Source organism: Physeter macrocephalus, chromosome 12 (assembly GCF_002837175.3).
Source record: "Physeter macrocephalus isolate SW-GA chromosome 12, ASM283717v5, whole genome shotgun sequence".
Taxonomy (NCBI): domain Eukaryota; kingdom Metazoa; phylum Chordata; class Mammalia; order Artiodactyla; family Physeteridae; genus Physeter; species Physeter macrocephalus.
This window is the reverse complement of record NC_041225.1, coordinates 86214393-86240044: the sequence shown is the minus strand read 5'-3', so window position 1 is coordinate 86240044 and position 25652 is coordinate 86214393. Positions and strand designations below refer to the sequence as shown.

Below are 25652 nucleotides of genomic sequence, written 5' to 3'. Positions count from 1 at the left end.
TGCTCCAAGTACGTTTAGAGCAGATCTTTTCCTAATCTCACAAATGTGTTGTACAGGCTCCCAGTAGCCTGTACAGCACATTTGTGAGATTAGGCAAAGGTGCTCCTTTTCCTGGGATGCAGGGAGTGCAGCCCAATAGCAGAGCACAGGCCTTCATGAGTAGAGTCAGGCCTGGCTGCCTTTCAGCTCCAACCTACCCGTGGAGCAAGTGCCTTTTTGCAGGACCTGCCCTGATTAAGACCCAGGTACAAAAAAAAAACGGGCTAATTTGCAAGCTAGCTAAAGGCACTGACCCGTGTTCTGAAACTCTGCAGCTTTCTCAAGACCCAGTTGGGGCTCTAGAAGTTATGTCCTCCCTTCTCTCACAGGGCCTTTGAAGCCTCTCTCAGAGTTTTATTTCCTAATCTGGCTCTGCCAACATCTCAGGCCCTTCCACAGCTCTGGCCACTTTCCCTCCCTTAATTCTTCCCAAACCAATGATCTGCCCTCCCCTACTCTCTTCCCACTTCTGCTGACACCCGTCATGGGCCTTACTAAGAATCATGTTTGAGGAGGGGGCTCATGCCTTGGGGCCACGGCATCCGCAACCCTGAATACTCCACTGAGCTCCCAGCTATGCTTCTGCAATTAGTGACAGCAGGTTGCAGGAGTGAGAGGGATGTGTCTCCATTCAGCCGGGGGGAAACATAGGTGTGAATTCCAAGAGCAGGGTTCCGGGAAGCAGCGGAGAAGCCAGTATTGCATCCAGCTGACCAGCAGGAGAACCCACATTGTGTGATAAAACCACTGCAGCATTCCCAGTCCTCAGCAAGTTCTGGATGACCAGTCAGTGAGCAGCTGCACAGCAGCTGGGACAGCTCTGGCCCTCCCTGTCCTCCCCATGTCTGACCTCCGCAGGCCCCAAGGATCACACTGCCCCCCAAGCCAGCAGCCTGTCGTCAGCATCTTATTTCACTCCCTCTCCATCCTCCAGCTCAGAGCGTGCCGCACAGCTCATTCTCCCAGGGTGTCTGAGACACAGCAAAGGCACAGTGGGCTTCTCCCGACTCAGATGGCAGATGACAAACACTCCAAGCCCCAGAAAAACTGAGCCTTTGGCCCCTGGAGGTCTTCCCCACATGTTGCCACGGGGATTCAGTCTGGCCACATGAGGCTGTAGACATCTTGCTTTCCTTGTCCTGCTTCCTAGCTGCTGGCACTCTCCAGAGCTGAGGGAGCGTGCCGTTGGAGCTCCTGGAGACCCAGATCTGTGGCTTCTGGCTTGAAGTAGTGTGAGAACTGCCTTCTCTTCCCTCCACCAGCTGCCCAGCCTTTTGTGGGCCTTTTCTCCCATTCTGCTTCAAAGAGGCAGCTGGTGCTGACAGCAGAGGCCCCTCATTCGTCTTCCACTTCTATCCTGGCTCTAGTTCATCAATTCTTGTCAAGAAAGGAGCTGAAGCCATGGGTTCTAATCTTCCCAGCTCAGAGAATAATTTACTCAGAAAACCCCTCTTCCCTTGGGAGCTTGATTTTGGTATTGGGTTATGATGGGAAGGAGAAATCCAGGCCAATGGACTTGCTCGTCATAGAGATCTGGACGTATCTTAGCTAGCAACATCAACTTACTGCAGTCAAAACCATCATCTTCAACACCATGATCATCACCACCATGAATATGGTCATGAAAACCATTACCACGATTGCCACCGTCCAATGAACATCATCAGTCTCAGCATCCCCTTCATCGTTATCAGCTTCTCCATTATTTTCACCATGATTATTATTAACAACACCAACAGTCATTACCACCTCCACCACCAGCAGCACAATCATCCCCACTTATTATTAACATCTCCACCACAGTCATTGCTGTACCACTTTCACAAACATCCTCATCAACTTCTGTTGATCAACAGATGTTTATCAACATCCTCATCACCCTCATCAGTTTTAGCATCAACACCACAACAATTACACCCTCACCATCTCCTTCACGGATATCATTACCACTGCTGTCATCGAGCATCACCAGCATCTAATCACTCTTACCTTCACCATGGCCACCACCAAGCATCACTTATCCTCTTTATTCAGATGATTTTCTCTGTGATGGAGTCTATGAAATTCAGCTCTATTCCACACATCTATACTAAACACAATCTATGAATTTAACACTCAATGGGTTATTCAAGTTGAATTAGCTGACTTTTGCTGTATAATGAACAACCCCCAAAATTGTTGGCTTAAAACAACAAATATTTAATTATTTAGCATATGATCCATGGGTCAGTTCTTCTGGTCTGGGCTGCCTCAGCTGATCTCCGCTAGGCTTCCTTACGCGTCTGTAGTCAGCTGATGGTTCAGGTAGCACCCGGATGAAGGGTGGTCTCGCTCACATCTGATGGGCACCTTAGTTCTCCTTCATGTGGCCTCTCATCCTCCAGCGGGCTAGCTCAGGCTCGTTCACACAGTGGTCCCCGGGGTCTAAGCTTAGCAAAAGGGCAAGCCCCAATGCACAAGGGTGCTTTCCAAGCCTCTACTTACATAATGTTTGCTAATGTCCCATTGTCTAAAATAAGTCACAAGGTTGGCATAGACGCAAGAGATGGAAAAACAGACCACCTCCTGATGGGAGAATCTACAGTGTCAGTTTGCAAGGGCATGGATTCGGGGAGGGGAAGAATTTATGGCCATTTTACAATTTACCATACAGTGGGCTTAGAAAAAGTAGAAGATCTATTCTATACAACCAAGAGCACACACTGGCTAAGAAGGCTCTAATATAATGCACCTTTTTATTCAGAGGAGTGCCCTTGGAGTAGTTTCCAGAACTGGAGTAACTTCCTCCCCAGAATCACTGAGTCCTTCCATTTTGCTAATTCAACTTCTACAAACTCCTCAACTTGTCACCTTCATCCTTTGTCTCTCAGATTTCCTTCTTCTCTGGCTTTCCCTGGTCTCTAAGGACCATGACTCTGCAGGGACCCCCTTTTCATCCTCCTCTTCCAGAGACTCTTTCCCTTTCTGCTGGACACGGCTTATGAAACTTCTCAGATTCTCTCAGACCCTCAGCTGCTTACCCCGCCTCAGCTGCCACCACTGTCAACTGACTCCACATATGCTCACACAGTTCTGTTGTCTGAGTTTGACGAGCTGCCCCGCCAGAGTTTCAGGCTCCTACTGCACTTTCGGTCTTAGAAGAGACATCAATATGCAGAGTGTGGGCTCTGAATTCATAAGCAACTGCTGAAGGAGCTGAGTGATACACTCAGGACACTCAGGTTAGTTAGCTCCCTATGAGATGGATTTTGGCAGAGGGAAGATGGGAGAGGACTTCAGATAAAATTCTCTCTCCTTTCCCTTTCTAATGGACTGTTCTAAGGCACACTTTTTCTGTACAGTCTGTCCAGAAATGTCCTGCCTGGCTGATGGGATGCACTTACATCTTGATCGGCTGTGTCTCTTTGCAGCTCATCAGGCAGCAAGTGGCCAGTGCAATAACTATCATCTTGCATTGGTCCCCATCCTTTACTGCTTCACTTCCACTCTGCTTCACTCTTGCTGCTCTGGATTTGCACCTCCCAAATAAAGCAGTAGCACTTAAGCCTTACCTCAGGCTCTATTTTCTAGGGAACCCAAACAAAGACATCATCTTAAAGGAGTTCATAGCCAGGGATGTCTTAGGAGGAAGCCAAGGACATCAGGGGGCTAAGTGCTTATGCCTTCTAGCAAAAGAAGGCTGCAAAATTGACAGATTTTTTGTGGTGTTAGACAGTGGAGGGTGGGACATCTTCCCCCGCTCAAAAAAATTAGTAACCCATTTCTAGGAGGCCAGGGCTTGGGGATAAGGGTCTAGGAACTCAAGTCCCTGTTGTCCCAGCTCCCTGGGGAAAAGACTTCCTTTTTATTTTCCCTTTGCCCTGACACGAGTACTCAGGTGCAGGCCCAAAGATTCTTAGTTGTGCTAAGTATTAGGAATAGTCTCTGCTTTCTATCTGAGCCGATGGGTGTGAAGCTTCCCAGGTCCAGAGATCACCTGGCAGCTCCTTGCAGACCAGGACTTTGACTTCCTCATCAGGCTAGGTTTTCCCAAAGGCAGGAAATATGTGGCTCCCCCTAAACTCCAGCCCAGGATGACACAGCTGGTCAGGAGGACAGAGCCCAGCCATGCAGCTGACATAGACTCTGTCTGCTCCTCTCTCCCCTGATCATCTCACCGTCCCCAGCTGTGACCTGGCCTCCTCTCTCCTCCCCAGGGTCCGGCTCTCACTAGAGAGCTCACCACCATGCTCCCCTCAGTCTTCCCTGTTGGAGATTGAGTTATGTACATGGAGTTGTGGTCCCCTTTGTCCTTCTGTGTGTGTTCATGAAACTGGATGAATGAATTGTCAACAAGGTTCGGAGATACAACGCTAGCAAGTAACCCCACAAAGGTATTTATACAGTGGGAAAATATTTTCATTTGAAGAAATTTAAAGCCCCTCACTCTAATTACTTTGCATTTGGGTTTCCCAAAAGTCCCAGCAAACCAGAGACAGGCCATGCAATGTTTCAGTCCTTGTGTTGCAGGACTGAGACTGAGTCCATGCCTGGAGAGGGGCTGGTGGTCACTTGGCCCTGGTCTCTAACTTAGGGCAACATCAACTCCACATCCGTCTCCCGAGCAGCTCTCCTGCCGTTAAAGACATCTGAGTCTAAAACAGAAAGCAGACAAAATATTACTGCTTGCCCATTTCTACCCATGGCCCAACAGCTTTTGCAGGAATTCTCCTTGCAGCTCAGCCATACCCTTCTGGCTGTAGTTCAAGCCTGTTTCTACCTGCCAATTCACAGTGAAACTTGGTGCTCTGCTGCCATGTTTCATTCATTGGCTCTGGTTTGCAGGGGCACAGGGTTTAGCTGACTCCTTGGAGCTCTGTTAACGCGCTGAGTTCTACTTAGCACTCAAAAATCCAAGAGCACTGGCCAGGCGAGGCCGGGTTCTGTCCTTTCTCCTGCTAGGCATGCTGTCAGCAGGTAGGGCTAGGTCTTTGGTTGCCCGTAGCCTCAAGGGCAACTGCTGGGGTATGGCATAGGCTGCTGAGACCCATCCTTAGCACAGCAGGGTATGGGCTGCTGGGACCAACCAAGGTCATGCAGCACCTCTGGAGGGGCAACCCTTGTGTTCTTGGGTCCATTGTGAGATGCAGTCCATCTGCCAATGATATTAAATCATAAAATACAGTGCTCAGGGCATGGTGAAACTTTGCAATGCCCTGTCCCTGTTGAAAGCCCCTTGGATCTGATTGGTTTGGGATCAAGGGCAGACACCAGGATTCCTCCACTAGAGCCCTCAGTTCCCCTTTCCAGACTAATGACTACATTTAGCACACAGCCGGGAAGACAGGTGAAGACCTTGTCTTTGCAAACAAGACAGCAGGGGAAAGGGGAAGGGAAGGACCATCTAAGGAGCCGTTAGCATATATGTTATCCTAGTAAACACTCAGAATGGCCCAATGAGGTAGGCTGGCCACCCCCATTTAATCTCCGAGGTGGTCTTAGACAAAGTTCAGGCCTCTTCTTTCCTTCTGTAAAGGGGGAAGGAGGGAGGGAGAGAGAGAAAGTCTTTGGTAACCAGCGGTCCCAGTTCAGCAGCAGCAGTTGGGGTTTCTCCAGGCCCCACCACAACTCTCACCCTACCCAGTAGGCTGCTTTATAGCTGTAAATAACATGACAGCCTGTCTCCAAGCAGACTCCAAGGAGAGAAATTGATTACCTCTTATTCTAAGAAGGTTCACCAGGGCTCCTTCTCCCGGTTTCTGTGATGCTCTTGATCTCCCCTCCCATGTCTCAGCTTCATGCCCAGATGCTGCGGGAATTCCTGGCACCCCATCTAGGTATGACTACGCCCAGAGGAGGGCAAAGGACCTGTTTTCCTGTGTCTCTGTCTTCAGAGTGAGGAATCATTTCCTGGAAGCTCCCAACAGACCTCCCTCCTATCCCACTGTTACATGAAGGGATTATTGTGATAGCTAAATTAGAGCAGCAGCTGGGATCAGGTAGGCTTTCTCTAAGAGGCAGCTCCAAACCCGCCTGGAGTAGCTCCTCCAAGCCCCACCTCACATCAAGCAGTGTATGGGGAAAAAGAGGAAGGGCCCCTACCATCCTGCCTCAGGGGCTCACGTCCAACAAGGATGCAAGACAAGTCAACATAGATGGGTAAGTGACTAGGCACAACCCCAATTCTTAGTTCTCAGGAGTTGGACAGGAAGGCCCTAGAGAGAACGTGGGGCCTCTGCTGGGCCTGCAAGAGGCCTTTCACTGGTGCTGAGACACAGAGGCAGGACTGGGCTGGACACTCGAGAGACCGTGTGGAACTGAGCAAGTTGGGTAGGAAGAGGGGGACACAAGATTAGGAGGGAAGAGGAGGCTGATCTGAAAGGAAGGGAGGCTTGAGCTCGGGCTTGAGCTCAGAGTCGAAGGAATTCAACAGCTGTCATCTCGGCCCTGGGTCTGGGCAGACATCTTCCCTCACCCAAACCGCATATACCCCATAAAAGGTTTTCTCCGGGTAAGACCCTGTGAGGACATGCCAGGGAAGCCAAAGGCCAGTACAGGAGGACAGAGCAGCTGGGAGTCTGGAGATGGCCCCGGACAGAGGGTGAAGGCCCCCCCCCCCACCCCCAGGAAGCTCCTGGCAGGGGAGAGGCACCAGCACCCCTGCATATTCCCTCAGGTCCTTGATAATCACCATGGAGACGGGAAAACTAGGGAGAGTGTGCCCCCCACTGGCCAGCTAGGACAGGACCACTGCGAGTGTAGGGCCCAGGCCAGGCCGGTGAGGCCTTCAGGCCTTAGTCCATCTCCCCCAGGGGCTGCCCCATCTGGGGAAGGACTGCAAGCCTCCAGGCCATGTGCCTTCCTGGCCCTGGGGAGGATCTGTGGGGCCTCTCCCTGTCTGGAACTTAATTTATGTACCCCACTGCTGCCGGCCAGGCTTTGCCCCTGTGGTCAGAGAGCCGGGGACAGAACAACCTTGGTGTGCACACTCAAAAGGGAGTCTATCAGAAGTCTCTCTCCCTCCCCTGATATTAGGGTTGGTCAAGTTCCCAAAGATGGCACTGTTCAGAGAGAAGAAGCTGTTCCTTCAGAAGGCAGGAGTCTGGAAAGCTCTAAAGGATCTTCCGAGGGAGGAATCCCAGCAGGGTGGGAGGGGAGCTTCGTCCCAAGGATCTTCCAGCTCAGTGGGCTCCAAAAATGAAGAGAAAACTCAGGTCTCCCCCAGCCCAAGAGAGTCTGGGGCTCCCTCCACATGTGAGAGGCTGAAGGCCAAGGTTTTCTGGCCTCTGGCTTTCCCTCACTCAGGTGTTCAGGCTTCTAAGGGAACCTAGGAGTTGAATGAGTTAATTATTTTCTCTTACACGGGAGAAATCATGCCTTTTACAAAGGTTTCCCCAGACCTTTCAAAACATAATGACGTTCCCCATCACCTTGTTTTTCTTCCTCACCTAAATCCCTCCTGCCACAGTTTAAGCCTCTGGGACAGAGTGACGTGCTAGGCCAAAGCTGAATGTTTCTGTCTTAAGAGGGCCACAGCTTCTGGGAGAGACAGGCTAGGCCCTCCTCAAAGGAAAGAAGCCTGCAGCAGACAAATATACAAAGTAGAGCAGAAATCATAAACACATTTTATTTCTAAATAATTTTAAAACCACTGGCCTTGTAGCAAATTGGAATATATTTGCAGAATCAACTCAGAGAGATTTTTTTTTTATAGCAACATATGAAAAATGTCATTTAAACATCCACCAACAGCTGCACCACATGTTGGGCTCTTAGGAAAACACGTTCATTCTTTTCATCAAAGTCCCTTGATTAATGTTCCACTTTTCTTTGACACTTTTTCCATAGTTTGGGGGGGAAAAAAATCAAAGGCTGTACTATTATCTGGAAGAAAATTAAACCAATAAGATTTAATGTCTGCTGTATCCTACAGTCATGGTAAAAAATATCGTTTAGGCCTTGGGCCAAATGCAAATGAACATTACGCAGAGGGTACATCCCTGCGTGAGGCTTTTGGGAGGGGCGAGGCTGGGGCAGACGGGGAAGCAGAAAGAGCTGGGGCTGGGGAAACAGTGGGGCGGGCTGGCGTGAAGGTTTTGGGGCCAGAGGAAGTGAGGCGGGAACAGGTCTGCGCAGAGGAGATTTTCCTGGCTGCCAACCCCAGAGCAGGGCGGCGGGGTAGAGAGTGCGGAGAAGGGTGGGGACCAGTATTGCCCACCTGCAGCAGGGCCTCCTGTGATGCTGGGATTTTGTGAATGGGACGGGCAGAGGAGGGAGACGGATGGAGCAGAAAAGAGGGAGGGGAAAGCAGCAAGAGGAGCGACTGCGCCAGTAGGAAGGCTAGGCAGATGGAGTGGGGGGAAATCGCAGCGTGTCTGGCACAGCAGCTGATGCTGCAATTTAAAGGTCAACTCAGTGGAAGAGGAAGAGAAAAAAGGGGGAAGGGGTGGTGTTGAAAAGACTGCCTCTGCAGTATGGCACTTAACCCCTCCCATGCCCATGCAGCCCCACTTGGCCTTTTCTCTTGACTTGATGTCCTCTGAGTTCTGGGGTCCCCCTGTTCCTACCCCCAATCCCCCAGTGTGGGCTCTGGAGGCTGCAGACCTAGCTCTGCCTCCTGCCTCCTTCTGTTACCTCATCAGAGTAGAAGCCAAGTAACCTCCCAAACCTTAGCTTCTTCATTCGTAAAATGGGGATGATAAAACCTAACGTCCCCAGTTTATTATAAAAGTTAAATTGTATGACGGTGTAAAGGCTAGGAAAACTCATTAAAAAGTTGCAAATCTTTCTGGGCTTCTCTAAAGAAAGTGGCTTGAATTCCTTTCGAGAAAAACGTGTCCCTTTGTCCCAGGAAAACCACCATTTGGGCAAATAAAAACGAGTAGCCATCCTTTGTCCGAAGGCACCCCCTGTCCTTGGAGACGACTGGTCACCCTTAGACTGAAGGCTGTGAGGATAACATCTGCTCGCTTTCTGCTTTCCTCTTTGTCTTTCACCAGTTTATTTTGTAAATGAGTAAATCTTTTAGCAGAATATTTCTCTCTCTCCTCTCTCCCTCTTTCCTTGCTCCCTCTTTCTCCCCCTTTCTCTCTCAACTGGCTGAGTTGCTTCTTGGGGAAGAATGTTACTTTTCTCTGCATGGATTTGGGCTGCTTTGTGCCTATAAATTACAGCAAGTTCTTGAGGAGCTAGGTTTTTGTTGGAGTGGTTTTTTGCCAGAGGGCTGAAGAGGAAACCCCAAGGGCTACACAAAAGACTTGCAGGCGTGGGTTTCAGCTCAGGCTGGGGCAGGCCGTATAAAGTAAATGGACAGGCCCACAACTTCCTGCTATGGTGCTATTGAAAGATGAAAAGCCCAGACTGAACCAATGTGGTGCTCTCTTGCCATGCAAGGGCCATGGGACAAGCCCACACTGCCTATTGTCTATGGCAGGACAGACCACAGGACATGAGGGGGGTCCGGAGACCATTCTTGTACTCCCAGGCCTGCTGCTGGGCTAGAGTACCCTGGTCTCATGGAATTGGCCCAAGGACTGACTGGAACCCAACTGGCCCCTTGCTTCCCTTCCATTATCCCCAACTGTGCAATGAGTCTAATTTAAAGTCATAGCCTAGACTCTACTGTTATGGAAGAGCCACCTCCTGCTCCTCCTATCAAGACATGGCTTTGAATGGCTTCGGTCGGAAAGATGGATATGGACACGGTGCTATGGCTGGTGATGGGGAAGATGGAAGGTCCTTCTTCAGAGCCCCCACCACTGGGGCTGCAGGTAGCTACGTTCCAAGCCAAGAACTAGGAAAGTTATACTTCTTCCTCTGGTCTCTCAAGTATGATAAAGGCCTCCTCTCCTTTGAACCCACAATGACCAGGATACTTCAGCCCAGGACAGGTTTGCTCGTAGGCTGAGCTATCTGGTTAGATAGTAAAAAGGGACCCCAGCCTCTTGGCAGGCAAGGATGACATTGCCTTGCTTTCTGTCTTTCCTCTGTCTTTCCTCAGTCCTTGGTCCCTTCTTCCTTGCAATGAAGGCTGAGCCCCTCTTAGAAGGTGGGGCCTTACAGCGCAGGGAAGCTCAAGTCTACCCTGAGCTCTACGCTGGTTCTGGGTGTGTCAGGACTTGGCAGGGTGGGGTAAGGTTGTTCAGAAGAGGTGCCCAAAGAGGATCAGTGCATGGAGATGGGAATGGGCCTTGACCTTATGCCTGATGGGCAGCAAGGAAACTCTAACTCAGGGCCCTTTGGCAGCCACAGGCCTAGCACAGGGGAGCCCTTGCCAAGGGAAGAAGCTCCCTTTTTCCACTTGGGGGCTGTAAGAGAATCCCTGGGGAGAGCAGCACTCTTTCATAGTGACCACCAGGGGGCTCTGGGGGACCCCGCAAGAGCTGATCCTGGAGGAGAACCTTCAGTGACCCCTGGCCTGGCCTGTAGCCCTAGAGCAAATGAGAGAACTTAAAATTGACTAGCAGAGAGGGCACTCCCTGTCTCCACAGGTATGTGATGGGGGCTGAAGGAGTTGTCTTCCAACAGGGAAATTTGTTTCTCATGCAAAAGTTTGACATGGGTCCACCCTGGTCCAAGATCCCGTTGAACATGGCCCAGGCAAACTGACACTGTGTTCCCATTAGCTGATCAGCACACACAGCACTCTGCCACCAGCCATCCAAGGGACAGTAAAGACTAAAACCAACCAAGCCTGTGAGAGACAAACACAAGTTTCATTCATAGTCTCAATATAGCCAAATGTAGCTGTTGGCAGTTCCTTGCAGATAATTAGAGAGACAGCTCACATTTGCCTAAAATAACTAAAGAATTGAAGGAATAAAACCTTTAGTTCCAGGGCAAAGGAAACCTGAGGGTTATGATATGTCAACACATCATAAACTGCAGAGGAGCCTGAGGGCAGAGGCAACATCTCCCTGGTTGGGACAGAGGCTTCCCCAGGGCAGAGGCTCTGTCCCCTGCCCGACACCACCCACCAAATTGGTCCAGAAAACTCTCTAAGGGTGTTTGAGAGAGGTGATGGGCCCATGTCTCAGGAGCCTAGCTGCTGGCTGGGGCTCCTGGAATGGGTTCTGGGCTGGAACACTGCACCCCTGCAGTGGTCCAGATGAGAGGCAGCCTGTGGCAGCCCCCAGCTCCCAGCAGCATCTGGTCCCCTCTCAGCAGCCCTGCCCCTAAGGCCACGAGAGAAGGTTATCCCACCAAGAGTGTCTGGCACACAGGGCTGCTGACGGCCCTTCTCCAGGCAGCATTTTCAAGAGCCACATGCTCCTGGTACACAAGCCTCCTGTCCCCAGGGAGGGCTTGCGCCACCCACCTCCAGCCTCTGCCTCCTTCCCAGAGTGAGCAGGTCTCCCTGACTCCCTGGTGTCCCCAGTGCCAGATGTAGCCGCTTCTCTAGGTCACTCTCGGCTCCAAATCTTCCAGCTGCTTGGCCCACTCTCCAGCCTGAGTTGTCCCATATGCCAGGCCTGCTCTGGGCAGTGGGGATACAGAAGTGAGCTGCCCTCTGTGGACCTCCTATTCAGGATGCTGACAGCCTCAAGAATCCTCTAGGGTTTTGCTTTCCAGAGATCTGTCCCAGATCACAGATCCTGGCAGAGACTAGAGGCTATGGCTGAGGGCAGGCTGTTGGGACAAGGAGGGACAGTCAGAATCAGGCTTGCCTGGGATGGGGCTGTCAGACTGTTTGCGGGTATCAGCCAGGAAGCTGGGAGGCAGGGAGAGAGGGGAGAGGATGCACCAGTGGCCAGGCTGGGCTCTAGGCTTATAGTCTTTCGGAGTTGGGTTGGACTCCGAGAGGAGGCATATTGATTAAACTCACACTGAACTATGTGGGCCTCACATCTGGGTCTTAGCCCAGACTTCAGCACTCACTCACTCACTCCCTCCTTCCTTCCAGCCTGTTTCCTCCTCTGAAAATCATAAAGATCACCCCTATCCCTGCCCTGCCCCCTTACAGGGATGCAGTGAGGATCACATGTGATATAAAGACCACTATGAACATAAAAGATTTTATTCTCCAGCTCATACTTACATACCTGCTGGAGAGGGAGCCCACTACCTCTCATGAGGGTGCTGAGTGTGTTGAGTTGGTGTCTTCGCTGAAGAGCTCACAAGAAGCACACTGCAAAACCAGAGAAAAAGGCTAATGCAGCTCGAGGCTTCAGCTGGAGACTGGCTCCACCAAATCAAGACCATGACAGGGCAGAGGACAGACCCCAGGAAGCCAGAAGGTGATGCTCCTTGTCTTGGAGACTTCCCTAAGCAACTTTCTCAGCCCTATCCAAACACCTCCCTGGCCTTAACCTGCTCTCTCCTTGCCCGGTGGCATCTGCATGTCTGCTAAGGTCTGGGACCCTGTCACCCACTCTGAAGACCACACATCTGAGAAGCTAAATGGATTCCGCTTGTGAGCAGCGGTTTTGCCCTGAGCTGCCCCCAGGAAGCCTAAGGGACATCTCCCTCCACGCAGGAGACAAACCCCTCAGAGGGGGGTGCGACCTCATTGTCCCCTCGAGGAGGAGATCCCTGGGAGTGAGGGCATTTGGGGCAGCCCAGGGGACGGGGATGAGAAGCAGGCAGCAAAGGCAGGCAGCTGGTTCAGACCCGTGGCAGGAAGTCACAAACAAGATTCATCCTGGAAAAATGCAACTAATGCTGCACAGCTGGGGCCCGCTAATCAGAAACACAGGCCCAGAGGTGGCAGCAGGGACAGGCCCAGAGGGCAGGGCCGACATCGAGGTGATAATTGGCAGCAAGGTCTAGGTCTGTCTCCCCACCCTCTCCGGCTGCTGTTTGGAGACAGAGGTTGTCACACTGCGATCTGAGAAAGGGGTAGCTTCTCAGCCCCTGACCTGTCTGCCTGGAGGGGGACGCGTTGCTTATCCATAACCCTAACACCAACTTAAACAAGAGCTGAAGCCTTGGCCCGGTCTCCAGAGGATGGAGTCGGGCACGGTGACCTTTACCTCTTCGCCTCCCTGGTGACATCCCCCCCAAACCCTTGAGGTGTGTCCCCCCATCTCCCAGCACAGCCGGCCATCAGGAGAGGTTCAAGATACGCCTCTGAGCCCTCAGTGGGCTCCTCTCTATCTGGGCACAGGCTCTGTCCCCTGGGAAAGGCATGAAAGGGAAGGGATTCTGGGGCTGAGGTTATGGGGGGAAGGTGAAGGACTGGGCTGGGCCAGAACCCCTGAAAGAGCCATTTCTTGGAGTTCAGGAAGCATTTATGAAGCTCCTGCTGTTACCTGCATGCCAGGCTCTGGGCTACAAGGTGAATGCAGTCTCTGTCCTCAGGGGATCGCAGTCTAGTTGAAGAGAGAAACAAGGAGAGAGGAGCTTTCACCAGAGGTAAGAGCCACGACAGGAGGGCCCCCAGGAGCTGAGGGCTAGGAGAGGGGCACCTGCACCCGCCCAGGACCAGGAGACACAGGATGCGCACTGGGATCCTCCAGGACCCCGGGGCGCTCTCCTGGTTCTCATTCCCCCCTTCCCTCCCCTTTCCCAAGCTTTCCTTCTGTCCTCGGCCACATCTGCTCTGGGGCAAGTCTTTGGGGTCACAGCCTGGAGATAGAGGACGGAGGGCCCTCTGCAGGGGAGAAGAGACCAGCCCTGCAGAGCCTCAGCCCAGAGGCTGTCCCCTCTGAAGGGATCTTGCAGTCTCTGTGCTCCCCCCACCCTCAGCCCCTCCTCTGCCCCAGACCCTGCCCGGCTCCACGTGTAATCACAGCAGCCAGAGGAGGAGAGACATTGGAAAGGCCACCTGGCCCAATGGCACCCATGCCAGGATCCCCTCCGGGCATTACCAGCTTCTGCTGGAGCACTTCTGGGGATGCAAACCCCAACATCGGAAGGCATCCAAGAGCGCTTTTGACAGCTCTGAAGGAGCAAAAGAGCTTCCGTGCCCTCCAGGGGCCAGAATCCGCCTCCCTGACTCTTCCAGCCTCGGGTTCCAGAGCTAGGCAGGCCCTGGGGCCTCACGGGAGAAATGTTGAAGAACACAGCTAACGTGGCTCTAGCTACCTCCCTTCCCAGGACGCTGGGGCCCTCCCAGCCCTGCTGCCTCAGGGACCTCCCACTCACCCCCACCCCCGACCCCCAGGGCTCATCACTGCCCTTGACCTAACACTTCACACCTCCCTTACCGGAGCCCAGACAAATCTGCTGCAGCCTCAGGCCAAGAGCCCCAGCTGTCACGCAGGTGACAGACAGCACAGTGCCCGGCTTCAGGATCAGCATCAGGTCCTACAACTTGTCTCAGGCCGTCACCGGCTGGAAGTCACTGGTGGCTCGTCCTGTTGGTAGGACCCTTTCGTTCGCTACCCAAGCTGTCTACTAGAGGCACCTCTGAGAGCAGAGGTCCTCTGAGCCTCTGGAGCACAGGCGTGCACAGGCCCACAACCTGCCCCTCCCATCTTCTCCCAAGCCTGACTCGAGTCCCCACACTGCCGCGGCAGAGCTGTCACTGAAGCGTAAGGCGGGGTATCTGGCCGCCCCTCCCAAGTCACAGAAAGCATGGGAGGCATGGGGCAGGGGGCCTGGGGTAGAGGTTTGAGAGATGGAGGTTGAAGGGATAGGAAGGATGGAGCGCGAATCCGGAGGGCGTGCAGGCAGGGAAGCCGGGGCTGGGCATGGCCTCCGGGAGCCTGAATGGAAGAAGCAGGGGTCAGAGGTCGGGAGCAGGAAAGGAGATGAGGACCCAAATGGCAACAGCGGAGCTGGGTGGGAGCTGCCGTGTTGGAGGTTTCCTTACTGCCTGAGTGTTTGCCATGGAATTTCCCGGCCTAATAAAGAAGAATTTAAATAGACCACAAGTTGCTTAATGTTGACTGTATAAATAATCCAAATCCCCAGCTCCCTTTGTTCCACAAGCTATTTGTGTCAAGAAAGGGGAAGGGGGTGGAATCTGACAGAAGCCACCGTCCCAGATCTCGGGATTTGGGGACTCTGTGTTCTCCTCCACCAGGGCCCCAGGGAGCAGGGGTTGAGGCCTGGGAGGGGGAGATTCCAGTTTCCCAGCCAAGCCTCCCGTTTGTGAGCATGCACACGCTGGCACGTCATCCCCAGACAGACTCACGTGCGTGCATGTGTGCGCACGCAGGCCGACTCTAGCGCACACGAGTGCATGTACACAGCCAGACACACGGCGAGCACAGCGGTGCTCAGCTGAGGCGCCGGGCACAGGGTCCGTCACGGGGCAGGTCCCAGCCCCTTCCCTGCCCCCTGCTGCTCGGCGACCCAGGGCCACCTGGCTCGGGAAGAGGGACCCTTCAGAATCCTGGTGGGTGTGTGGCAGAGAGGTTTCGGTCACAGCGAGTCACTTCCAAAGAGGGTTTCTGCGGAGTAACAGCGCGAAAACCAAGTTCAGAGTCTCCGAACCCCACAGCTGGCCGGTGACCAAGGTCTCCAACCCCTCCTCCCTCACGTAACCAAGCTTGCCACGTCCACCTATGCTGAGGTCTCAGAGGAGAGGAGGAGACACAGTCAGCCCGTGAGCTTGGGCCCAGGGCCAGCATGAAAGTTTCTAGCCCCTTGGTGATGGGCAATTTCGACACAGAACAGGTACCAGCCAATCTGCGGTACCCCAGAGGCAGAAGGAGGAAGGGGAGAGAGTGGAGTGGAGGGGATGGAAGGAGAGGGGCAGGGAAGGGAGAGGAGAAATGGGGAGGCCAGAGGAGAGGCCAAAGGGTGCCACGGGGCTGACGATGACCAGCTGCTTCTGCCTGGTGTCCATTCCGACTGCTCCATCCCTGTGCGGACCAAAATTAAATATCTTTAATTTCATTCTCGAATGTGCTCTTGAGCACACTCTCACACACATCACGCGGAGCAGAGAGGGTTTGAGGGGTGGGGGTGGGACGTGCCTGGCCTCACACATATTCCCAGGTTAGAAATTCCTGTTCCAGTCCTAATTCTGCCTGGCCCCTGAGCTTTCCTAGTCCCCTAAACCACGCTCCAGGGGCACGGCTCAGACTAGAATGGTAATTGCCGTCTCTGTGCCCAACCCCAAACTCTGCATGGCACAGCAGATGCCCCAAGAAATCAGTAGCAGGGACTGGAAGAAGACCAAGCCCAGTATAAGGGAACTTTGTTGGGGTGAGATCAAAGCTCCTATCCCAGGAAGCCACAATTTAATTCTATGCTAAGAATTAGAGAACAACCAGCCACCGAGAAGTCAGCACTCCAGATAACCCAGTATATATCACCAGCCGGGAATAAAGAATGAAAGAGCCTCAAAAACTAAGGCTCTGAGTACAGAGGAAGAAAAGCCCTGTGGGCTAGAACTTTGGGGGCTGTTCATTCTCTAATTCAACCGTCCATTCACCCAATATTTATTTGCCTACCTACCAAATGCAAGCACTAAGCTGGACACCATCTTCATAGAAGTGTGAGTGTGTGTGTGTGCGTGCGCGCGCGCGCGCACGTGTGTGCGTGCATCTGGGTTTAAGGATTCCTCCCCCCTGGGCTTCCCTGGTGGCGCAGTGGTTGAGAGTCCGCCTGCCGATGCAGGGGACACGGGTTCGTGCCCCGGTCCGGGAAGATCTCACATGCCGCGGAGCGGCTGGGCCCGTGAGCCATGGCCGCTGAGCCTGCGCGTCCGGAGCCTGTGCTCCGCAACGGGAGAGGCCACGACAGTGAGAGGCCCACGTACCGGAAAAAAAAAAAAAAAAGATCTTTTATGGAGGCTTTATTACATAGGAATAATTGATTAAATCATTGGCCATTAACGGTCAACTGCAGCCCCTCTCCCCTCCCTGGAGGTCAGAAATTGCCAACTCTAGTCACCTGGTTGGTTCCCCTGCAACCAGCCCCCATCCTCACAGGCTTGAGCGGGGTTTGTTATGAATAATAAAAGACACTCTTCCCTTTATTGCTTTGGAGCTGATTTCAGGAACTGGAAACAAACCCCAAATATTATAACAAAAGATACCCCTACTGCTCTATTACTTAGGAAGTTATCAATACAAGAGTTTTAGGAGCTCTGCCAAGAACTGGAGACAAAGACCAAATATATCTTTTTTATTACATCACAATGTCCTCATCAATGAATTGGATCCAAGGACTACGAAGTAGATTTGTAATTGTTAGAAACAAGCAGATCCAGATCCCAGTCACCATCGAGAGAGGTCTCTTGTGGTGTGTTCCAGAACTCTCTCTCGGGTCCTATTTTAAAAATATACATAGGGACTTCCCTGGCGGTCCAGTGGTTAAGACTTCACCTTCCATTGCAGGGGGTTCGATCTCTGGTGGGGGAGATAAGATCCCACATGCCTTGCAGCCAAAAAACCAAAGCATAAAACAGAAGCAATATTGTAACAAATTCAATAAAAATTCCTCCCCCACTTGCCACACACAAACCCAGACAAGAACAGGATCCCAAGATCCCCCTCAGCCCCAGTCCCAAGTCCACCTTCTGGAGCCAACAAGTCCTGTAACTCCTTCCCCTGGACCAGTGCTGGCTCCTGGATCTAAAGGGCAAAGGGAAGCCGGGGTGGGAGGGGTCCCTACATCTTTGCAGCCCCTGACCAACTTTGCTCAGGTCCACTAAGCCCAATAACTATTGTGCATACTACCTGCTGCCTTATTTCCATCAAGCCCCCAGCCCAATGCTTCCTCTCAGCTGGGGGCTCCGGGAATGGAAAGGCAGGTCTGCCCGCAGCTTCTTCTCCAAGCTGGCTGGGGGCTCGAGGCTCGGGGCTGCCAGCAGATGGTGTGCATCTCCCAGGCTGCCTGGGAGATGGACAGGAAGGGAAGTGGGCCTGTCCACATGCCCAGAATCTCTGGGCTGTCACCAGGTCCCCTTGATCCTCCTTCCAAGAAGAAAGGCAGGAAAACGTGTCTTTCCGGGCCCTAATCCTCTCCACATGGGCAGGCACCACAGAGAGCCAGGGCCCCACTGCAGGCACGTGGGCCGGCAGGAGCCCCACCATCGCTCTGTCCAAGACCCCTCCCCCAGGACCTGCAGGTCTGTGATCGCAGCAGCTTCTGCCTTCCTTTCGGAGCTTCCACACTGCCCACCTCCGACTCTCTCCCTGCCCCCTGCCTAGCATCCCTTGGCACACTTCTGCCGAAGGGAAACTGAGGCAGTGCCAGCTGACAGACACGTGGGTGGAAGAAGCCAAGCAAGAAATGGTTTGCCCTGAGCTGAGGCAGCAACTTGGAGCTGAGGCAGCAACTTGAACTTGAAGCCCTCCCAAGGGCACCACGGGCAAAAAGATCCAGGAAAGCTCCCCAGGGGAGTGTGGGACCCTTACAAATCTACACGGTGCATCCTTGGACACTCAGAGCAGGATGGCAGCAGTGAATGCCCCTGGGGCTAGTTCCCCGTGGGGGGCTCAGGTCAGGTGGAAACAAGAGCAGGGGAGTGGAAGATCCCCCAGCCTGTATGGTCAGTAGGAGGTTAAGGGATCCTTCGGAGGAAGGAAGGGCTGTGTAGGGACCCTCCCCTAAACCAACTCCAAGCTCCGCCCAGCCGGGATCCCGTGAAAGACTGGTTTGCATGACCAACGTTATAGCCCTTTCTTGCTACAGCCAAACAGACCCCGTGCCATCTCCACAGGCTGCGGGTTTCCAGCCTTGGCTCTTGCCCTTGATCCGGGCCATGTATGCCCACCCCCAACCCCCCATGACCTGGTGTTAGTGACCTCCGGGTCCAACCCCTGGGTGTCTGAGGACATAGAGCCAGCGTGACAAGCACAGCCAGTGGATGCACCCACAGCTGGAGCTCCCGGCAGCCGCAGAGTGGGAAAGAGCTCACGTCTCAGCCCCTCTCGCTCACTTGGGGCCTGCCACGAATGCCAGGCTGGCCTGCCCCCACAAGCCACCACGACCACACAGACGGGACCCCGAGTGCAGGGAGGAGCTGCCAGGAGCTGGCAAGGCAGGAGGGCTTGGCACTGCTTTGATCCCAGGCATCAAAGGCCAGGAAACGCAGTCAGCTCCGAAGAGCACTTGCTGTCAGGCTGTCCAGAGCAGGCACAGGCCCAGACCCTCCCCACTCTCCCGGGCCCAGCCTGGGCCCTAGCAGGCTGGCCACAGGCCCTGGGCAGGGGGCTGCAAAGGCCACCTCCATCCCCAACCAGTTCAACAGCAGCTCTGAATGAGAGCTAATTCTGCCAACGCGCGGCATCTTCCTTTCACACCCCACCCTATTTCCATCTCTGTTTCCCTCCATCCCCACCCCGCACCCCACGCTGGCTGCCCCCCTGACTTTTATTGTCCCAGACATTTGCGTGAAAACAGGAACTTTGTGCTCTGGGCTCTGTCTGCTCCTGCTTATTTCTCACTTGGAGCTGTGATCCACGGTCACACACGCCCCCTCCCCACACCCCCGGCCCCTCTACCCAGGCTGCCCTCAGAGTCAGGGACTCGTGGCCTTTCTGGTCCTTGACGTAGGTCGGTACGCCCTGAGAGAGTGGCCTGCTCTTTAGACCCCTCCCCGACCATGCCGTGGTCATGGACACAGTGGGACTGGACGCTGAGACTCAGGCTGGACTCTGGAGCCTGGGGACTAACAGCCCTCCCCCAACCCACCCCCACCCATCCCGGGCCCCCTCCCAGCCCCAGAGGCACAGAAGAGCTCCCCTCCCTAACAACCCTGGGAAGAATTCAGGGAGGCATGGGAGGTCTTCCAGACGTGGACAGCATCTTGTGTGAGGAGGCCGGAGTGCACAAGTCCCAGGATCTCCCTCCCTGAAAGGCCCTCGGGCCCAGGATCCGTAAGTCACAGGCCAGAGTAAACGCCACCTTGTGTTGCTTATAGGAAGTAAAATGGATAGTACAAAGAAAACGGTGTTGTTAAATAAATGAGTAGAAATAAGTATGCCTCTCAGAGGGTACTTACAATGTGTTAGGCACTGCTACAAGAGTTTTACAAATATTACCTCATGTTTACAAATATGGCCTAAACTATGGCCTCAGGTAGGTGCTACTGTAATCCTCATTATACAGGTGAGAAACTGAGGCACAGACAAATTAAGGAACTTGTCCCAGGTCACACACCTGGTAAGAGTGACAGAGCCTGGCTTGCTCCACGTTCACAGTCAGTGCCCACTCACCCCTCTGAATCTTTGCTCATGCTTTGCTCTAGAAGGCTCTCCTGCCTCTTCCTTCCTATCCTTCAAAGCCCATTTCCATCTTCCTCCTGAAGCCCCGGTGCTCTCATCCCCATTTTAAAGATGAGGAAACTGAGGCCCAGCAGTCACTGTATTTCTGGTGAGATCTTCAAGGGCCAGAGTGCCACCTAAAACTGAACTCTGCTTATCTAAAAGTTAAAAACCTCTTTTTGTTGGAGATTTTTCATTCCAAGGTGATGCCCTCAGATGCCAAGTGAGCAGGTCAGGAGCCAGATTGGCCTGTCAGCACGCAGGCCGGGCTGCCAGGCCCTCCGGGTAGGGGTTGGCATCGGTGGGCTGCAACTCCTTCCTCTGAAGACCATACCTCCCCTGGCCAGTGGCCAGTTCTGCTACCTCCCCAAGGTCTCTGCCCCTCAGTTTCTGGCAGCTTCTGCACCCAGGCAGCACTTTGGCTGTGCCCCAGCTGCACATCAAGCCAGCAAACCAGAACTTGGGAGCTCTCTTTGGGGCTGTGCTGTCATCCTGGGGAGAAAGGCACAGCCAAATGGACATGGTGTGAGGGCAACGGACCCCTGGACTGGGATAAAGCAAGCTGGGGTCTACATCTGGCTCTGTTTGCGTTGGGGCAAGTCATTTGGCCTCTCTGGGCCTCAATTTTCCATTACGCAAAATGGAAAGGGAGGGCTCACCAACACCTAAATACTCCTCCAGCCCAGACCGGATGAAAAGAGAGAACAATTGCAAATAGACCAACAGACGTGGACCAGAACAAGGGCACACACAGAGGCTGGGTATGTGTGCTCACAAAGGAAGTGAAGCAGTTACCAGAATGCAGAGAGGAGGCTCCGGAGGGCTTCCTGGGGGAGGTGAGCTGTGCCCCCAGATGGTGGCAGAGGTGACAGGAACCAGCCCTGTGATGTGTAACTGGCAGGGGTCCCTGCTGAGCAGAGTCTGGGGGGCGGGCGAGGGCCTGGTGTGCTACGACCGAGGCAGGGAGGGGGCCACCAGCCCCACAGGAAGCCCCAGCTTGTTGTTCGGTAACTTCTCCTCCTGTTTTCTGGGAACAAGCTATTTGGAGAAGAGGGGGAGGGAGACCTTAAAGGCTTCCAGATGGGGGGCCCTTCTGCTGCCGTGCCGCCACAAAGTCTGTGCAATGCTTTCTAAGAATCCCAGCAAATGTTAGCCAGGGTTGCTCTGGGGAGGTCTTCCGAGCCATTCCCCTGCCTCTATGCTCCCCACTATCCTGGAGCTAATAGGAGGCCACATCCCATTCTTTACTATTATTCTTTCTTGTCAAAAGGCTGCAGAGACAGAGAGTTTGGGCTCATCTTTGTTGCCCTCCCCCTTCCCCTGAGATGCTCTCCAGGGTCTCGGCATCCAAACATCCCCTCTGTCCGCTTCATCTGGGCCAGTTTTCCCTGAAGGCAGGGGTTGGAGAGAAGGACCTGCCTCTCCCCAAACTAGGGGAGGCCACTGGAAGTTCAAGAGAGAAGAGAAAACAGAACAATCCCGGGACCTCTGTGGAGAGGAGGGGCAGGGGATGGGGAGAAGGAGAACAGAAAGGAGGGGGGATTAGGGTCCGGGCCTCCCCCCGCACGCCGCCAGGGCTGCCAGGGCTGCCAGGGCTGCCAGGGCTGGGCTCCCATGCTTCTCCTGTTGTGGCCTGGGGTTAATTCTCAGGGCAGCCAGGTGGTACCCAGGCTCAGGGACCTCCCCTTCCTGCCTCTCTCCCCTCTGACCATCCTGGCTCCAATCCCCGCTCCCGGCCTACCCACACCATCAACGACTCCCTGAGCTGGGGTGCTGAGGACGTGCGGCCCCATCCCGGGCAGCGGGCCTCATCTGGGCTGCCCACTACAGAGCCCTGGAGGGACCCGAGAAGGATCCACGCAGAGGCGTTGGTGTCAGGGCTCAGCCCCGCAGGGTCTCTACCCCACTCTGTCTGCTTGGGGTTTGTTTACCAGCCTCCAGGTGGTGGGATGGGGTGGGCCCGTGTGGAGAGGGGAGCTGGGGCAGTGAAAGGGGACTTTGAGTGGAGGGCTCCACATTTGGGGACAAGTACCTCTGCCCTTCTAGGTCCTCTCCTGGGGGCGGGAAGGCGTGAGCCCCCCGCGGGAGAAGCCAGGCCAATCCTGTCAGGACTCCGCGTCTCAGAAGGAGTAGCAGCTTTCCCCCACAGCCTGCCCCTCCCCAGACTTTTGCAGTACAGGCCTCTGATGAGAAGGCATTTTTTGTGAGTCAATCAGAAACACATGAAGCACACACCACAGGGGTGAGGGACACAGGAGCAGGGGCAGGGGAGGGGGCAGACATGAACGGCCAGAGGCAACCTCCCTGGGCAGACAGCTCCCTGACCTGGTCTCCAACCAGCCCTGGACCCAGCTGGGGGCACTGGGTCCCACCCATGGGGCTTCTACCTGGAAGACAGAATGGGGCCTGGGGTCAAGAGAAGCAAAGCCCGCTGGCCCCGCCATGGCTCTCCCTCTCCCTGAGAGCCCAGAAGGATCGGAGCCTCCCTGAGCAGACGGGAGCATGAGGGAGGGGCTTGTGTTCACTCACCCTTGGAGAGGGCCCAGCCAAAGGAGCCCGGGGAAGCCATCCTTGAACCAATGAGTGATCCTCTTGAGCACAGTGGTGGCTGCATTTCGGTGTTGAGGGGCGGGGCAAGGGGGCTCATGCAGGTAGAAGAATCTGGCTCCACCAGGCTGTGGCCCTTCCCAACAGATTATTCATATCCAGACCGGGGCCTGGTCTTGGCTGACACCAGTTTGAGGTGGAAGGAGCCAGAGGGGGCCCTGGTTTACATGTTCCCAGCCTCTGCTAAATCGTTCCTGCTCCAAACCCCTACTCGGTCCCTGCCTTCCACTGTGCCACAGATAGGTCCCTAGCCCTCCCCAGCCTCAGTTTCCCCTTCCCCAACAAGAGTTGGGACAACAGAAACTCTCAGTCCCGGCTGGCTCTGATGATGCTGTGAGTTCCGATGCAGGCAATTTGAGGGGCAAATATATGCAGATGGGTATGCAAATAGGCATCTCCAGGATTTATGGGCGGCCTCGGTTCCAAGGGAGGAGGTGGGACAGTGGAGGGGGGCGTTTCAATGAGGCGGCCTCAGCCCGGCTGGCCCACTAAATCCTGGCCGGTGTCAGCGCCGTAAAGCACTGTGATGGAGGGCAGGCGGCCCGCAGAGGGGACGTTGATTTACAGCCGGCGGAGTTTCCTCCCTGCCGCCGCGCAGGCAAGCGCCGCGGGACAGGGACGAGGAAGGATTTATGTCGCCTGCTTCCCCACCGCAGCAGCGGGCAGTCGGGAGAGCAGCGGAAGGTGACTTTCACCTTCAGAGGCCGCGGGACGCGGGCAGAGCAGCCTGCGTTTCCACCCGGGGTTCGCAGGAGAGGGGAGGGTGGAGAGGGTGTTTCCAGACTGAGCCCTGCCCAGCCCTTCCCACAGTGGCCTCTTCCAGGCGGCCTTTCCGCACTAACATTGCCCCCTTCGCCCCAGCCCCCTAACCCGAACTGTCACCTTCTTCCCTGGGGTCCTACCTGTGTCTGGCCAACTCTTCTGGGCCTGGCAAAGCTCAGCCCGGGAAGAGCGGACCAAGTGTGTTCCACTGCATTTCCTTCACTGATCAGAGCTCTCCTGAAGTCTAACCTCACTCATGCTGGAAAGGGAAAGAACAGTACATTGTGATCTATGGGGGGTGACCCTAAAGAGCAAGCTGATCTCCCTCCTCTTCACCTGGCTGGAAGGTGTTTGCTGTGTCCTCTCCCTTCCAACCCCACTTCCAGCCAGCAGGTGGACATCCTGGGGTGGGTGTGGGAGCGGGGCCGGGGACACAGGAAACTGCAGGCCCCACTCACTCTGCGCTTGGCTGAAATCCCCACGGCGCCGGTAAATTACAGCTTGGTAACACTGCTTCTCCAGTGACTCACCAGAGTGTCTCAGAAATGACTCACGTGTCATTCAACCAGGAAGTCCTACTGTGTGCCGGGCTGAGGCTGGAGAACAGAAGGCTCAGAGGCAAAGCTCTCCACTGGGGGGTTATCAGGGCTGCCCGGCCCCCAGCTCTGCGGGCCTCTGCTTCCCCTTCCATCATAGCCTGTCCATAAACAAAGTTTACTGTGCTGTTCTCATAATCAAAGGAGCCCGGCCCAAGGTCCCTCAGGTAAAGAAAGGCTCCTTATGAGGATGTAGACACATAAATCCAAAGGCATGCTTCAGCCAAGTTGTTCGTCTGCTAGGCTCTGTGTTCTGAGCTGAGGCTGCCTGCCTTGAGTTCATTTTAGGCACATGCGTGCAGGCCTTCTGTGCGTTTGGGCCACAGAGAGATCAGCAGGAATGCCTGCCTTCTGAAGACATGCTTCCCCGACCAATGGCTGCACCTCAGAAACCCAGAGACATTGCAAATAGCGCCGGCGCCCTTCAATTTTGTCTCTAGCCCCTCAGCATCTCCCTGCCATAAACAGCAAACTCTGGCCGTATTTCCTGGGGACCCCAACTATTTTGTGCTTCTGTCTCCCTCCAAAGACCAAATCCAGTTACCAAGTGCTGTTGCCTCAAGCACATCTGGACACTGGACAGACAGCACATGACACTGGATTTTTTCCAAGAACCAGACTATGAATTGAAGCAAGATTCTCTATGACTCAATATGAATACCACACTCCGAAGACGTTTCCCCCAGGGGGATTCGACCTGGAGATTGGTGCCCAAGGTCTCCGAGACTCAAAAGAGCAGGTGGTAGAGGGTAGGGGAAGCTACCAGTGCAGGTGAGAGGGCTACGGGGGAGAGGTCAACACACACAGCACCACCCCTCCGGCCCCGAAGATACACTCACCTCCTCCTTTCAACTTCGTTTGTTCCGTGTGCTTTTGTTGAGAATTTGTGGGTCAAATAGAATCACTGCAAATAATTGTGCTGTTGGTCTGCTGCTCAAGGCTCCTTGTCTAGGAAACAACAGCATCAAAATGCAGCTCCTGCACCGTGGCCCTGGGCTGTGTCAACCAGGAAAGGGGGCACCTTTAACCAATTTATGCAAAGACCCTATAGACTAATAGGAGCCCTGGGGCCGAGTACTGTGAAAATACATTTACATCCATTACCTCGTTTAATCTCAACAAAGGTACACGTGATGTCCTTGTTTTCCAGGTGAGAAAATGGAAGCGTGGCCAGGGTGAAGTACTTGCCGAAGGTCACAGGGCTGATAGCCAATGGAGGCGAGATTCAAACAGCATCCCCGAACCCAATTTCTCTTCTGGGTTTACTCTCCACTTGTACTCTCAACTCTGTCCCTTTCTTTGTGCTGGTATAACCCACACTACCTCAGCCCTCATCTAAGACGACTAACGTACCAAGTGTTGGCAAATAGGCGGAACATCCAGTACCCATGACGTTGCTGGAGGGAATGTGAACTGGGACAACTACTTTGAAAAACTATCTGTGAGTTTGTTCCAAGGTTAAATATCCACCTACTGTATGATTCAGGCTTTCCACTCCGAGACATATACCCAAGAGAAGTGAAACAATGTGTTTTGTAAAGACTCTTGCATGAATGGGGCT

The 25652-nt window shown here is 54.0% G+C and overlaps 1 long non-coding RNA gene across 17 annotated transcripts in view; it reads right to left on the bottom strand.

Moving 5' to 3' along the window:
- The window catches only part of LOC114487340 (uncharacterized), a 78192-nt gene extending 52746 nt beyond the window's left edge, over positions 1 to 25446 (bottom strand). For 3 of the 17 annotated variants that reach the window (XR_003682363.2, XR_003682364.2, XR_003682365.2), the window contains exons 1-8: positions 25196 to 25443; positions 24931 to 25039; positions 23636 to 23754; positions 15098 to 15770; positions 14166 to 14315; positions 13269 to 13328; positions 12060 to 12145; positions 4475 to 4673 (exon numbers count right to left, since the gene is read on the bottom strand). This is a non-coding gene — a long non-coding RNA (uncharacterized lncRNA). Of the gene's footprint in view, positions 1 to 2227; positions 4674 to 6917; positions 7346 to 7466; positions 7598 to 7643; positions 7903 to 12055; positions 12146 to 13268; positions 13329 to 14165; positions 14316 to 15097; positions 15771 to 22451; positions 22514 to 23635; positions 23755 to 24930; positions 25040 to 25195 lie in introns of those variants that run through there. The other 14 variants (XR_008618918.1, XR_003682369.2, XR_003682367.2 and 11 more) reach the window with 14 other exon arrangements.
- Positions 25447 to 25652: the final 206 nt, after the last annotated feature.